This window comes from Crotalus tigris, unplaced genomic scaffold (genome assembly GCF_016545835.1).
Source record: "Crotalus tigris isolate CLP2741 ecotype Arizona unplaced genomic scaffold, ASM1654583v1 scf7180000024339.11422700, whole genome shotgun sequence".
Lineage (NCBI taxonomy): Eukaryota > Metazoa > Chordata > Lepidosauria > Squamata > Viperidae > Crotalus > Crotalus tigris.
The window spans coordinates 6,529,280-6,545,265 of NW_024100509.1; the positions used below are offsets into that span (position 1 = coordinate 6,529,280).

Below are 15,986 nucleotides of genomic sequence, written 5' to 3' on the forward strand. Positions count from 1 at the left end.
TTTTCCTCCAGGTCCTTGGCGTCCAATGTGACGGCCCGTTGCATGCTATGGCTAAGACACTGGCAGGCAGATGCCAAGTCCAAGTGGCATTTGGCAGCTACCCCGTACGAGGGTAGCAAATTATTCGGGGATGCCTTAGCTCCGTTTCTGACCGAAAATAAGGACAAAAGGAAGATTCTGGCCCACCTTACCAAACGGTCCGATAGGCGGACTAATCCTTATAACCATAGATAGTTCTTTCAATCTGCTCCTACTCCTTCGACTACACAACCTTCACGACTCCCAGACAAGATCATCCAGTCGATAGACCGACCTCAAGGCCCAGGCAACAGTTTCAGTCCAAATGGCCCTTTCAAGGTGGGAGACGTCCCTTCTGCAGGAAGTGACTCCAGAGTGGATTTTCCCATAGGGGGCAGGCTGTCCCTGTTTGTCACTCAATGGGAGGTCACCACCACAGATGCCTGGGTCCTGTACACCATTCAACACAGTCTATCCCTGGAATTCATTTCCAGTCCACCAAGACAGTTCATTTCTTGCCCCCAGTAAAAAAAACTCAGTAAGGAAAGGTCTCATGTAGGAGGCCATCTGTCCCTTATTAGACATAAGGGCCATAGAACCGGTACCTCTGGTTCAACGGGGTGGTGGATTTTACTCCATTGTCTTTGTGGTTCCCAAGACCTCGGGAGGATGGAGAGCAATCTTAGACCTAAAAGGCTGAACCTTTATCTGGTATACCAAAGGTTCAAAATGCAAACACTTCAGCCCATTTTAGGCAGCATCCGAAAGGGGGACTTTTTAATGTCCGTAGACCTCACAGAGGCATACTTACACATCCCTATCATTCCCGGCCACCACCAGTTTCTCAGGTTCAGTTACATGGGGCATCATTATCAATACAGGGCACTCCCATTCGGCCTGTCGTCGGCTCCAAGGGTGTTTTCCAAGGTCCTGGCAGTCCTAGCTGCATACCTGAAGTTGGTGCCGATTCGGGTGCAATGTTACCTGGACGACATCTTAATTCAGTTGTCTTCCCCACAGGGGGCTCAGTCAGACCTGAGACAGGTGATCGAGGTCCTACAGAGTCACGGCTTTTCGGTAAACTTCAAGAAAAGTCAGATGATCCCATCAACCAAGCTGCTCCACTTGGGAGCCATAATAGACACAATAGAATGTCGGGTTTATCTGTCCCAGGAATGCAGGGACAGCATATGGGACCTGGTACTCAAGGTCTGCAGGGATAGGACCCTGTCACCCTCTGGTCTCTCCCGGCTACTGGGAAAGATGATATCGTGCATAGCGATTGTTCCCTGGGCCTGGTTACACTCACGAACTCTCTAATGGTTTCTGCTTTCCTACCAGAAGCAGGGTACCAGCACTTCCAACTGAGAGCTAAGGATTCCACCACAAATCCTGCACTCGCTCAGATGGTGGATCTCTCCCCCCATGGCCAGAGGGTCTCTCTTCAAGGAGTCTGGTCGGCTCACGATCACGACGGACGCCAGCCTGTTTGGCTGGGTAGCATACTATCAGTTACAGTGGGCCCAGGGACAATGGTCTCGGTCAGACCTGAGACACAATATCAGTTGGCTGGAATTCAGGGCCATACATTTAGCTCTTCGTCACTTCCACCACAGGATTGTGAGACAACATGTGTTAGTCCTCATGTGAACCAGCAGGGGGTACCTGATCCCGTGCCCTCCTGACCGAGGCCCAGCTGCTGGGCTCCTGGGCAGAGACCAACCTTGCCTCGATCAGGGCAGACCACATCTCGGGGGAGGCAAACAAGCGAGCAGACTTTCTGAGCAGGTCGACCGTGGACCACTTGGAATGGCGTCTACACCCAGATCTATTCAGGGAGATCTCCTACAGATTCGGCCTCCCCATCATAGACCTGTTCGCTTCCCAGGCGAACACACAACTGCCACGATTCTTTTTGCGCTTCCCAACTCCGGGGGCAGAGAGAGTAGATGCCCTTCTCCAGCACTGGAGATGGAGAATCCACCAATGGGTTTAGACTGTATCCCTGCCCAATCAGATCAAGTCAGCCAAAGTTGCCACGCCGGTCCTGGACCATAGAGATCCCAGTCTTGACTTGATCTCGCCCAGGACAGATGTGCAAGTTTGGCTTTTAAGCAGGTACAGTCTCCATTGGTGGAATTTCCAGATCCAGTAGTTGAGCAGTGCTGTATTCAGCACAACAATTGGCTCTATATTAATCATTTGATTCCATTCAAGAACATTCTAAATTTTTCAATTTAAAAAATTCCAGTTTTAGGGGGGGGGAGACTAACTGAGGGTCCATGGAAGGGGTTCCTTCCTTTTCTTTCTCTCTTTGTTTTTCCCTTCTCCTCTCTTATACATAGACCTCCCCAAAGCCCCTAACTTGTTTTCTTTTTTACTACCTTCTGTGGACGAATGGCTGTTAGTCCCCAACTGAATTTCAATCGGCTAATTGTTGTCAGAGCTTGCGGTTCCAGCTCTGTTGCCTCATGGCAAGCTCGGGCGGGGAGGTCATCTTTTAACAAGCCTGGGTTTTTTTTTTTAGGACTTTCAAGTTCCATTCAATCTCAGAGCTGCGGCTGAACCTCCACTCCCCACTTAAGCCCCTCGTTTTCTTTCCGGTTGCTTAGCTTACTTTGGAAGCTGCCATCGTCTCTCTTAGGCTGCAGGCGCACAGCGCGCCAAAGGCATCTGCTGATCAGCTGTTTGGCGGTGAACAGAGGGACGAAGAAATTTGAATTTTTTCTTAAAAAGGCATTTGTTAGGGGTGCGGAGTTCTCCCAGATAGGGAGCTCACTCGTTCTGCACCAGCCTTCCTTTTTCTGGAGTCTTCAAGCTGCTTCTTTATGAGCGGCCGCCATTTTGGCCATGTGGACAGCCTCCAGAAAGCTTCGCATCGCTCTATAAGGAAGGGAGGAGTCCCTTCCTCCTCTTTAAAAAGGTCAATTTCCCCGTTGCTGGGAAAATAAATTATTATTGGGGCTGGTGGACTTAGGCAGGCAGTTTGGGAATAGTGTGTTCCCAGTTCCATCATACCAGGCAGGCTACCATTTTTGCGCACGGCCGCCACAAATAGACCCTTTTCACCTTGAGGCCTGGGACCTCCAGGTGCATCCCTAGCTCTTTCAAGACATGGTTTGGGATATTACTGGAGTTCCCTGTGTTCCATTCAATTTGAGAACTACTGAATCATGGTTAGTTTCACATAACAATATAGGTCAGCCCTTTTTGGTCATTCTATGTGACTGTTCTCCAGACTTGGTGTCTTCAGCCGTACCTTGCTCATACCAGACTCACAGTGATTTGTGTCTTTTTTTTTGAACCACAAACTATTTTATCTGGGTTCCAGGCATACCTCCTTGTGCGTCTGTTCTTATCCACAACTGCCCTAGCCAGATTCCAGGCGCCCCTGTCGTGTGTCTGTCCTTATCCGTGCATCATCTATACCTGGGTTCCAGGTGTACCCTATTGTACGTCTGGTCTTATCCACGCTGCAGATTTATCTGGGTTCCAGACTTATCTGGGTTCCACTAGTGCTCCTGTTCTTATCCAGTGTTAATTCTCTCTGCATCTCAGGGGCCCCCTATCGTGACCCTGCAGTATCATAGAATGGAGGAGTCTATGTCTACCACAAAGGGCACTCTACCATCTTCATTGACTCCATTGAACCCTACTTCTCCTGGCCTGGTGAGTGCAGATAAGCCTGCGGCTAAAAGCAAGGACAAATCTACCACCAATGCTTCAAAGAGGTCAGAAAAGCAGGCCAGCCGGAGACACTAAGCTCTGGAAAAAGAGTTTTCCAAGGCACAAAAGAGGGCCAGGACAGAGACCTCCCAAGCGGAGGGGTTGGCCTTGGAACTACCATTAGGTCCCTCAACCTCCCCCCTGGGCATATGGTCAATGGGGGAGTCATTTCATTCCCCAGCGCAGAGTGGAAGTGGTGGAATTCTGCCGGTTTCCCAACCCACGGCCGCACGGGCTCATCACGGGATCCCAGAGGTGACATTCACTCCTACTGTGGCCAGTCTTCGACCAAACGAGCCTGTTCTCCTCCCTACGGAGGACCGTCTCGCCTTATTGATAGCATAAGTGGTATACTGCGCTCTTGATGCCGGGGCGCAAGCTTCTGGTTCAGGGACTGTCCCTCCTCCTACTACACACCACTCGGTCCCTCAGACCTATTATGCCCCATCTTCCCCGTCTGGGTCCACCTACTCTGAGGGTTCATCCCTTCAGGCACATGACACAGAACAGGGGATTCCAATGTCTGAGGAGGAGGATCGTACTCCAGAAGCCCCCTCATTCAGTAGTCTCTTCAATCCTTCTTTCTTTGTCACCTTACTCCACAAGGTCACATCCACAGCCCACCTAGGCCTTGAGCCTTCCACATCTACAACCACCGTTTCCCCAGAATCGGAGGCGGATCCAAATTTTATCGAACCGGTGGCTGCTCAGCACCACATCCCTTGTCCCTCCATGTTCTTGACTGCAGTAAAGAAGCAATGGACATCTCCCGCCTCCTTTCCTCTTCCAGGTAATATGGATAAAAAGTTATATAATGTGGCTAAGGATTTGGAGGAAGCACTGGAAGTGCCTGTGGTGGACAAACCATTCTGGCCCCTTATCTCCCACTGCAATGTCTCTGAAGCCCTCAAAGCAGAGGACCGTAAGAGCAAACACACTTATCGCAGAACGCATCAGGCTGCTGCATGGCCTGTTAGGGCGGCCACCTCAGCATCTTTTTTCAATAGATCCGCTCTCCACTGGCTCAGGTAACTTCAGGCCCGTGTACCAGCGGAGCATATCCGTACACATCAGGATCTTAGCAAACTGATGGCTGCCACAGAGTACGCGTCAGATGTCACCCTCCAGGCTGCCAGGTTTTCTTCCAGAGCTATGGCGTCTAACGTGATTGGTTGCCGGATGCTGTGGCTGAAGCATTGGCAGGCAGATGCCAAGTCTAAATGGTGTCTTTCGGCTGCTCCATATCAAGGGGTTAAGTTGATTGGGGACGCATTAAATCCTTACTTAACTGAGAACAAGGATAAGTGCAAGGTCCTTAATCACCTCATTAAGACACCAGACAGACGGCAAAATTATTACCAAAGGCGACAGTCATTTTGTGCATGAGCTAGGTATAGTTATTCCCAACCTATGCGTTCCTTTCCAGCCAGACAGGACAGACAGGAGAGACAACCTGACAGACAGACAACCAGGCCTAGACAGCAATGTCAGGGCAAGCAGACTTTTCGCGGGAACGGCTGACCTTTCCACTGATCCAGGTGACTCTCTGGCGAGTCCTACCATAGGGGGCAGACTCTCCCTCTTCGTTCACCAGTGGGAGGCCATCACAACAGAAACGTGGGTACTAAACACCGTATATCACGGTCTGTTCCTAGAATTCATATCCAACCCTCCAGCTCATTTTCTTTTTTGCCCCTACCCGCGAAACCAAACAAAAAAGAGACTAATGGGGGAGGCTGTTCAACATCTGTTAAACATACGGGCCATAGAACTAGTACCGGTGGACCAGAGAGGTTGGGGATTTTATTCTATCCTCTTTGTTGTTCCAAAGGCGTCAGGGGGATGGAGAGCCATTTTAGATCTCAAAGATCTGAATTTTCATCTGGCTTACTGCAAATTCAAAATGCAAACACTCGGTTCCATCTTGGGAAGCGTGAGGAAAGGGGACTTCCTCACGTCTATCGACCTTACGGAAGCATATCTTCATATCCCCATCTCTCTCGCCCACCTCCAGTGTCTAAGGTTTGCATACAAGGAGCGCCATTTCCCATACAGGGCGCTCCCATTTGGCCTCTCCTCAGCTCCCAGGGTCTTTACCAAAATCCTGGTGCTACTGGCAGCTCATTTACGAATGATACCAGTCAGAGTCCAATGTTACTTGGACGACATATTAATCCAGTCATCATCCAGTCTGCAAAGGCGGACCTCAAACTGGTGGTAACCTTACTACAAGACCATGGGTTCTCCATAAATTTTCCAAAAAGTCACATGGTCCCCACAACCAGACTGTTGCACCTCGGGGCCATTATAGTGGAATGCCGGGTGTACTTGTCCCAGGAACACCGGAACAGCATAAGAGACTCCATCCTGAAATTACACTGGGGGCGGTCAATAACATTGGTCAGTCTTTCCCACCTGTTAGGCAAGATGATCTCGGCCATAGCAATTGTCCCCTGGTCCAGGCTTCACTCCAGGGAACTACAGTGGTTCATGCTCCCATTTCAGAGACAGAACCTCAGTGCCTCCCAACGACGGACAAATCTTCTACCACAGGTGTTACGTTTTCTCAGGTGGTGGCGATCAGCCGCCATGCTCAGAGGGTTATGTTTCAGGGAACCAGATCTGATAGTGATAACTACAGATGCCAGTCTATTCGGCTGGGGAGCACACCTGTGTTTGCAGTTGGGCTCAGGGCCGCTGGTCTCACTCAGACCTGTGCCACAACATAAATTGGCTAGAACTAAGAGCTATAAATCTAGCCCTGCGTCACTTCCACAGTCTGGTGAAGGGGCGTCACGTACTGGTCCTCACGGACAACGTGGCCGCTAAGGCTCATGTGAACCACCAAGGGGGCACCAAATCTCGGGCCTTACTGACCGAGTCGCTCTTACTGGGTTCTTGGGCAGAACACAATCTGGCCTCCATCAGGGCCGATCATATTTCAGAGGAGGTAAACACTCAAGCCGACCTTCTGAGCAGAGCCACGGTGGATCACTCCGAATGGCGCCTTCATCTGAGACTCTTCAGGGAGATCTGTCGCCGTTTCGGCCTTCCACTTGTGGACCTCTTTGCGTCCCCAAGCAACGCTCAGCTGCCTCGGTTTTTCTCCTGGTTTCCGTCTCCAGGAGCGAAGCAGACGGATGCTCTTCGGAGCCCATGGCCTCGGTCTACTTTATGCTTTCCCTCCTCTGCCTCTTATCCCGGCGGTAATCCGCAAGCTTCTTCGGGAGCAAGTGGAGATACTCCTAGTGGCCCCTTATTGGCCAAGGAGGCATTGGTTCGCTGATCTGAGGAATCTCTCCCTAGCAGACCCTTGGCAGATTCCTCTGGAATGGGTCTCTCTCAGTCAAGGGGCCATCCTTTATCTGGATCCCCAATGGCTCCAGTTAGCCTCCTGGCACTTGAGTGCTCGCTCTTAACGCAGGAGCTCTGCTCGCCAGGGGTCATTACTGTAATCCAGGCCTCCCGTCGTCCTTCCACAAACCGGATATACGAGGCAACGTGAAAGAATTTCATGGTACTCTGGTCGTCACTTATCACTTTCGGAACTCACGGTTCCCCATATTCTGGACTATCTGTTACAGGGCCTGGAGAAGGGCTTGGCTACAAACACACTGCGCAGACAGGTGGCTTCTCTTTCCACGGTCCATCGTATTTTCTTGACAAAATTCTATCAGCCTGTGCCCTGCTTCATTTTGTACTCCAAGGCCAAACTTGCCTGTTATTCCAGTTATCTTTTGGCTCCCTACTTTAGCATTCCAATCTCCCATGATGATAAGGACACCATTTTTGGGTGTTGATTCTATAAGGTGCTGTAGGGCTTCATAGAACCGGTCAATTTCATCCTCTTCAGCAGCAGTGGTTGAGGCATAGACTTCGACTACTGTGATATTGAATGGTTTGCCTTGGATTCGCACTGAGATCATTCTGTCATTTTGGGGATTGTATCCCAATATTGCTTTTCCTACTCTTTTATTGACTTTGAAGGCTAGTCCATTTCTTCTGAGAGATACGTGCCCGCAGTAGTATACCTGATGGTCCTCTGAATTAAATTCACCCATTCCTGTCCATTTTAGTTCTCTGATTCGTAAGATGTCGATGTTCAGTCTTGTCATCTCTTGTTTGACCCCATCCAGTTTGCCTTGATTCGTGGATCTTGCATTCCAGGTTCCTATGGAGAAAAGATCTTTACAGCATCGGACTTTTCTTTCACCACCAGATGCATCCACAGCTGAGCATCTTTTCGGCTTTGGCCAAGTAGCTTTACTCTTTCTGGCACTACTAATACTAGCCCTCTGCTCTTCCCCAGTAGCATATTGGACACTTTCTGACCTGAGGGGCTCATCTTCCAGCATCATATCTTTTTGCCTTTTGGTACTATCCATGGGGTTTTCATGGCAAAGATACTGGAGTGGGTTGCCATTTCTTTCTCCAGTGGATCACATTTTGTCAGAACTCTCTGCCATGGGTGGCCTTGCACGGCATAGCTCATAGCTTCAATGAGTTACGCAAGCACCTTCGCCACGACAAGGCAGCAATCCATGAAAGAGAATAATAATAATAATAACAACAACAGCTGCAGATAACTGAATACCTGGGATGCAAAATCAACAAAGAAGAAAAACAAACAAACAGTGCACCACAAAAATGGAAGGTTAGACTAGAAAATAAGATCAGCAAGTTAAGATCACATGCAAGCAAGCTAGAACAGATGAAAGAAAAGAAGCTGAAGAACAAGAAGACCAAAGAATACCTAATCAAGAAATACCACTTAGAAACAAGGAAGATCAAGGAAGCACTGGAAATAATAAAGCAACAAATAACAGCTATAGCCAGGAAAATCAGTAGATATGAAGCTCGAATTGCAAACTATAGGCAGAACCTCCAATTTCAATCCAATCAGAAACGTTTCTACCAATCCATCAATGGAGAAACTGCAAGGAATCAGTCAGTACCTGACAAGGAAGAAACAGTGCAGTTCTGGAAGCAGATATGGGATAACCCAAAGAAATACAACAAGGATGCGGCTTGGTTAAAAGAGGTGGATGCAAATAAAACAGAAGTTGAAATGAAAGAACTAGTAATAACAACAAAAATGGTAGAAAAAAGAGCAAAGAAAATCAAAAATTGGTCAGCACCAGGTGAAGATGAACTGCATGGGTTTTGGTTGAAACATCTAACTGTTATACACCCACTCATTGCCAAGCAGTTCAACAATATACTACAAGGAGGAGAAATTGAAAAGTGGCTAACAACTGGGAAAACCTACCTAATAATGAAAAATCCAGCAAAAGGGGCAACACCAGGTAACTACAGGCCAATTACCTGCTTACCAACAACTTTCAAATTACTAACTGGTGTGGTAGCTGATGCAGTACAACAGCATCTAGTTGAAAACAATCTCTTTCCACCTGAGCAGAAAGGAAACCGCCCCAATAGCAGAGGAACAAAAGATCAAATCCTAATAGACAAAATGATCTTGGAAAACTGCAAGAAAAGGAAGACTAACCTGAATGTGGCATGGATTGACTACAAAAATGCATTTGACTCTCTGCTACATGACTGGATAATCAAGTGCCTAGAAATAACAGGAGTCAGTAGAAAAATCAGAAAATTTGTGCAAAGATCGATGGCACAATGGAAGACACAGTTGCAGATCAATGGTGAGAGACTGGGAGAGGTTAATATCAAGAGAGGAATATTTCAAGGAGATTCATTGTCACCATTACTATTTGTTATTGCACTGTTTCCCCTGTCAACAATACTGAATAACTCAGGACTTGGCTATCAAACATCAAAAACATCTACCAGACTATTACATCTCCTTTACATGGATGATCTGAAGCTGTATGGAAAAACATCATTTGAAATAGAATCGCTGCTCAACACTGTCCATATATAGCCGAGATATTGTTATGGAGTTAGACAAATGTGCCACACTTACTATCAAACAAGGAAAAGTAGTGAAAACTGAAGGAATCAAGATGCCCCACGAAAATAACATTAAGAGTCTGGATGAGGAAGATTACTACAAATACTTGGGTATCCTTCAAGCTGACAACATCAAGCACACTGAAGTCAAGAAAAAGATTAGAGGTGAATACATCAAGAGAGTGAAGAAGATCTTAAAGTCCAAACTCAATGGAGGAAATACCATAAAGGCAATCAACACCTGGGCAATTCCAGTCATTAGGTACACAGCTGGAATAGTGGACTGGACTCAAGCAGAACTAAAAGCAATGGATAGGCAGACCAGAAAAATAATGACAATGAATCATGCCCTTCATCCACGCAGTGACATTGACAGACTTTATCTACCAAGGCAAATAGGTGGGCGTGGAATGCTACAAGTACATCAGATGGTTGAAGAAGAAAAAATGGCTTTGGAAGAATATCTGAAGAACAATGATGAAGATGCACTGAAATTAGTATATCAGGAAGGCTTACTGACTACTGGAGAGACCAAACTGGCCTACAAGAAAGACCAAATGAAGAACAGAATAGAGGCATGGGAAGACAAAGCACTACATGGCCAATACATTAAAGAAAATAGCTGGGAAAGCAGATATTAACAAGACCTGGCAATGGCTAAGAGCAGGAAAATTGAAGAAAGAGACCAAGGGACTAATTCTGGCTGCACAAGACCAAGCCTTAAGGACAAATGCATATAAAGACAAAATTGAGAAGACAGCAACAGACAGTAAGTGCTGCTATGCCAGTGGTTCTCAACCTGTGGGTCGGGACCCCATTTGGGGTCGAATGACCATTTCACGGGGGTCACCAAACCATGCTGTCTGCCATTTTTTCCCTTTTCCCTAGCTGTCCTACTCCCTCTTATTGGTGGCCACACCCACTTGGGGGTCACCACAACATGGGGAACTGTATTATGGGGTCATGGCATTAGAAAGGTTGAGAATCACTGCGCTATGCAAAGAAGCTGAAGAAACAGTGGACCACCTGGTAAGCTGCTGCAAGAAGATTGCACAGACTGACTACAAGCAGCGGCATGACAAAGTAGCAACAATGGTGCATTGGAAGATCTGCAAAAAATATCATTTGCCTGTAAGCAAAAACTGGTGGGATCATAAAATAGAGAAAGTCATAGAAAATGATAAAATTAAACTGCTCTGGGACTTCAGAATTCAAACAGACAAGCACCTGCAACATAACACCCCAGACTTAACAATTGTCGATAAGAAAGACAAAAAAGTCTGGATAGTGGATGTGGCAGTGCCTGGAGACAACAGAATAGAAGAGAAAGAACTGGAGAAGATAACAAAATACAAAGACCTACAAATAGAAATAGAAAGACTGTGGCAAAACAAGCAAGGGTAGTACCAATAGTAATAGGCGCCTTAGGTGCAATCCCAAAACAACTGGAGCACCACTTGAACACCATTGGCATTGACAAATTCGCTATTAGTCAATTGCAAAAGGCGGCCTTACTAGGAACTGCTTCCATCCTGCGACGACATCTGTAATACGATCAAACATCCACATCTGCCTATCCCAGGTCCTGGGTAAGGACTCGATAGGTAGACAAAATGCCAAATCCAGTCTGAACATCTGGCTGACTGTGCGATGATCCATAATAATAATAATAATGATGTTGGAAGGGACTTTGGAGGTCATCTAGTCCAACCCCCTGCTCAGACAGGAAGCCCTATACCATTTCGGACAAATGGCTGTCCAGTCTCTTCTTAAAAATTTCCAGTGTTGGAGCATTCACCGCTTCTGGAGGCAGGTTGTTCCACTGATTAATTGTTCTGTCAGGAAGTTTCTCCTTAGTTCTAGGTTGCTTCTCTCCTTGTTAGTTTCCATCCGTTGCTTCTTGTCCTGCCTTCAGGCGCTTTGGAGAATAGCTTGACTCCCTCTTCTTTGTGGCAGCCCCTAAGATATTGGAATGCTGCTATCATGTCCCCCCTCGTCCTTCTCTTCATTAAACTAGACATACCCAATTCCAGCAACCGTTCCTTATATGTTTTAGCCTCCAGTCCCCTAATCATCTTTGTTGCTCTTCTCTGTACTCTTTTATAGTCTCAACATCTTTTTTACATCGTGGTGACCAAAACTGGATGCAGTATTCCAAGTGTAGCCTTACCAAGACATTGTAAAGTGGTATTAATACTTCATGTGATCTTGATTCTATCCCTCTGTTAATGCAGCCTAGAACTGTGTTGGCTTTTTTGACAGCTGCAGCACACTGCTGGCTCATATTTAAGTGATTGTCCACTAGGACTCCGAGATCCCTCTCACAGTTACTACTATTGAGCAACGTACTCCCTATACTATATCTGTACATTTGGTTTTTCTTGCCTAAATGTAGAACCTTACTTTTTTCACCATTGAATTTTGTTAGATAGCACCCAGTGTTCAAGTCTGTCCAAATCCTCCTGTATCTTAAGCCTGTCTTCTGGAGTGTTGGCTATTCCTGCCAGCTTGGTGTCGTTCCCCATCTATCCCCTCGTCCAAATCGTTGATGAAGATGTTGAAGAGCACTGGGCCCAGAACAGAGCCCTGGGGCACCCCACTATACACTTCCCTCCATGTAGATCCGGTTCCATTGAGGACCACATGCTGAGTATGGCCGGTCAGCCAGCTACGAATCCATCTGGTGGTGATGCTGTCTAAGCCACATTTTTCTATCTTATCAAGTAGTAGATTGTGATCTACTTTATCAAATGCTTTACTGAAGTCCAAGTAAATTATATCCACAGCATTCCTCTGATCCACTAATTTTGTGACTTGGTCAAAGAATGCAATAAGATTTGTCTGGCATGACCTGTTTTTGACAAACCCATGTTGACTTTTAGTAATGACTTTGTTTGCCTCTAGGTGTTCGCTGATTTGTTGTTTGATTATCTTTTATATTTTTATAAGACATACTTCAGGGCATGGGATTTTCATTCTTTCTTCATATGTATGTATGTATGTATATATGTACGTGTATGTGTGTGTGTGTGTGTGTGTATGTATGTATGTAAGATTTTGTTGGTTGCCCCAAACCTATTAGTAATCCCTGAAGCTCAATTTCTGCCATTTCTTCTATGTTTTCTTCTATCACCTCAGTGATAGTGGTAATTCTTCTGGAGCTTTATTCTTTTTCCTATTGCAACCTATTAATTTTCTTTTTCTGGCTGACCTATTTCTATTTTTGTTTAGTTTAAGATGATGCCTTTGGCAGTTTCTATCAATATATGGACCATATGGACTTTAAGTTTCCTTTCTTTTTTTTTTTTTTATTGAAAATTTTTATTTTTTAAAACATACAATCATTTATAAAAATACAATAAAATTTTAAAATAGAGAACCCCCCCCCTTACCCTCCCTCCCACCCCCACCCCCCCTCCCTTCACTTCCCAGAGCAGAATACAGGGTTAAGAAAAAAAAAAGAAAAAGAAAATTATAATAATTTAAAAAAAGGAAAAAAAAAGAAAGAAAAAAAAATTATCATAATTAACCTTTAACTCCATAACTTATAAAACAATTCTCTATAATATTTGATATTCATTCATAAAATAAATAAAACTTTTTAATTCCATATTTTTTCTGAATATAATCTATCCACCTTCCCCATACAGTAATATATCTTTCTTGTGTATGATCCTTTAAATAAGCAGAAATTTTTGCCATTTCTGCAAAACTAGATACTTTAAATATCCATTCTTCTAAAGTAGGCAAAGAATCTTTCTTCCAATATAGACCTACTAGTAACCTTGCTGCAGTTAATAAATTCAACATCAAAGTAGTTTCTTTTTCATTTAAGTCAACAAAAATACCAAGTAAAAATAGTTGAGGAGTAAACTTTATCTTCTTTCTAAAAATCTTTTGAATGTTCCACCAAATCATAATCCAAAAAGCCTTTACTTTTTTACAATTCCACCAAATATGAAAGTATGTCGCATCATTATTGCCACATCTCCAACATTTGGGCTGTATGTTGGAATACATACAAGATAATTTTTTAGGATCTAAATGCCATCTATAAAACATTTTATAAAAATTTTCTCTCAAATTTTGAGCTTGTGTAAATTTAACATTTCTTATCCAAATTATCTCCCATAAATCCAATGAGATCGGCTCCTGTATATTCTGAGCCCATTTAATCATACAATCTTTAACCAATTCTGTTTCCGAATCTAACTCTAATAAAACATTATATATTCTTTTTATATGAGCCGGACCTTGGTTTTTAATCTGAATAACCAACTATCTTCTAGTGTTATTCCCTCTTTCTTGTCTACAGTCCATCTATCCATTATTTGTAAATATTGAAACCATGACTGTAGAATATTTTGCTGCCTTAATACATCTAGGGATTTCAAATGCCAATTCGAACCAGAACAAATTAACAATTCTTTATATGAAATTTTATCAAAATTTGTCCCCTTAGAGGTTCCCTCAATTGCATGTCTGGGAATCCCCCAGATAGGTATTTTATAATTTAATCTATAATAATACTTCTTCCAAACACGAAGTAAGGCATTCCTCAAAATATGTGATTTAAAAGTCCGATCAACTTTCTTATTAAAAATTAAATATGCATGCCAACCATATATTAAATCCCAACCTTCCAAAAAAAGAATATCCATATTTGTTAAATTAAGCCAATCACTTAACCAAGTTAGGGCGGCTGCATCATAATATAATTTCAAATTAGGTGCCTTAAGTCCCCCTCTTTCTCGAGCATCCTGTAATATCTTAAATTTAACCCTTGGTTTCTTCCCGGCCCATATAAAATTATTGATACCCTTTTGCCATTCCTCCAAATTTGCCTCTTTTTTAAGAATAGGTATCATCTGAAACAAAAAAAGAAACTTTGGTAGAACATTCATTTTTACAGCTGAAATTCTCCCCAACAATGACAATTGCAATTTTTTCCAATCTATTAAATCCTTTTGGACTTTTGCCCATAGTGGTTCATAATTGTTCTTGTACAATTTTCCATTTGAAGCAGTTAGATATACTCCCAAGTATTTAACCTTTTTTACCATCTGAAAACCTGTGGCTTTAATCAAACTTTCCCTTTCTTTAACTGACATATTCTTAGATAATATCTTAGTCTTATAATTATTAACTTTAAAACCAGAAACATTCCCATACTGTGTTATAAGTTCTAATAAACCATCAATCGCCTGATTCGGCTGTTCCAAAATTAAAACCAAATCATCCGCAAATGCCCGCAATTTATACTCATTCTTCCTTATCTTTACACCCTTAACTAACTTCGATTCCCGAATCTGAATCAATAAAATTTCCAATGTTAAAACAAATAACAATGGGGATAATGGACATCCTTGTCTTGTCCCTTTTTGAATATTGAAATTCTCAGTCAATCCCCCATTTACAACAATTTGTGCAGATTGCTGCTGATATATAGCTTTAAGTGCATGTAAAAAATTATCCCCAAAATTCATTTTCTCTACCAAAGAAAATAAAAATTGCCAGTCCAATTGATCAAAAGCTTTTTCAGCGTCCAAAAAGATAAAAGCCACAGGAATCTGATTATTCTTATCCAAGTACTCAATTAAGTTAATAATTTGTCTAACATTATGTTTCATATATCTCCCTGTTATAAATCCTGCTTGATCACTATGAATCAAGTCTTTCATAACCTGCATTAATCTATTTGCCAAAATTTTTGTAAAGATCTTATAATCAACATTCAATAATGAAATTGGCCTATAATTCTTAGGCTCTGTAAGATCCTGATCTTCCTTCGGAATCAGTGATATAAAAGCTCTTTTCCAAGAAGGAGGAACTTGCATACCCAACAAAATACTATTAAAGAGTTCCTTTAGTGGCTCTATCATTTCTTCAGATAAAATCTTATAATACCTAGAAGTCAGTCCATCTGTTCCAGGAGACTTTCCAACCTTTAACTGCTTAATAGCTAAGCCAATTTCCTCCACAGTAATTAAACTATTCATCCCATTTTGTTGTTCCTCTGAAAGTCTAGGAAAATGTACTGATTGTAAATATTTATCTATATCCAAACCCCTTATATTATCACTTGAATATAATTTTGTGTAAAAGTCCAAAAAGCTTTTTTTAATCAAATCTTGCTGAAAAACCTCAGTACCTTTATATTTTACTTTCTCTATAATTCTAGCTTTCTGTTTCTTTCGTAACTGATAAGCCAACCACCTCCCAGGCTTATTCGCATTGCAAAAAGTATTATGTCTCATATACGACAGATTGGTAGCCACCTGATCTGCCATCAACATGTTAAATTGTTCCTT

General features: G+C 43.6%; 1 protein-coding gene across 14 annotated transcripts in view; it reads left to right on the forward strand.

Annotated features, from left to right (window-relative positions):
- Positions 1-15,986, forward strand: part of PCDH1 (protocadherin 1) — a 347,254-nt gene that overhangs the window by 91,086 nt on the left and 240,182 nt on the right. The window lies entirely within an intron of this gene.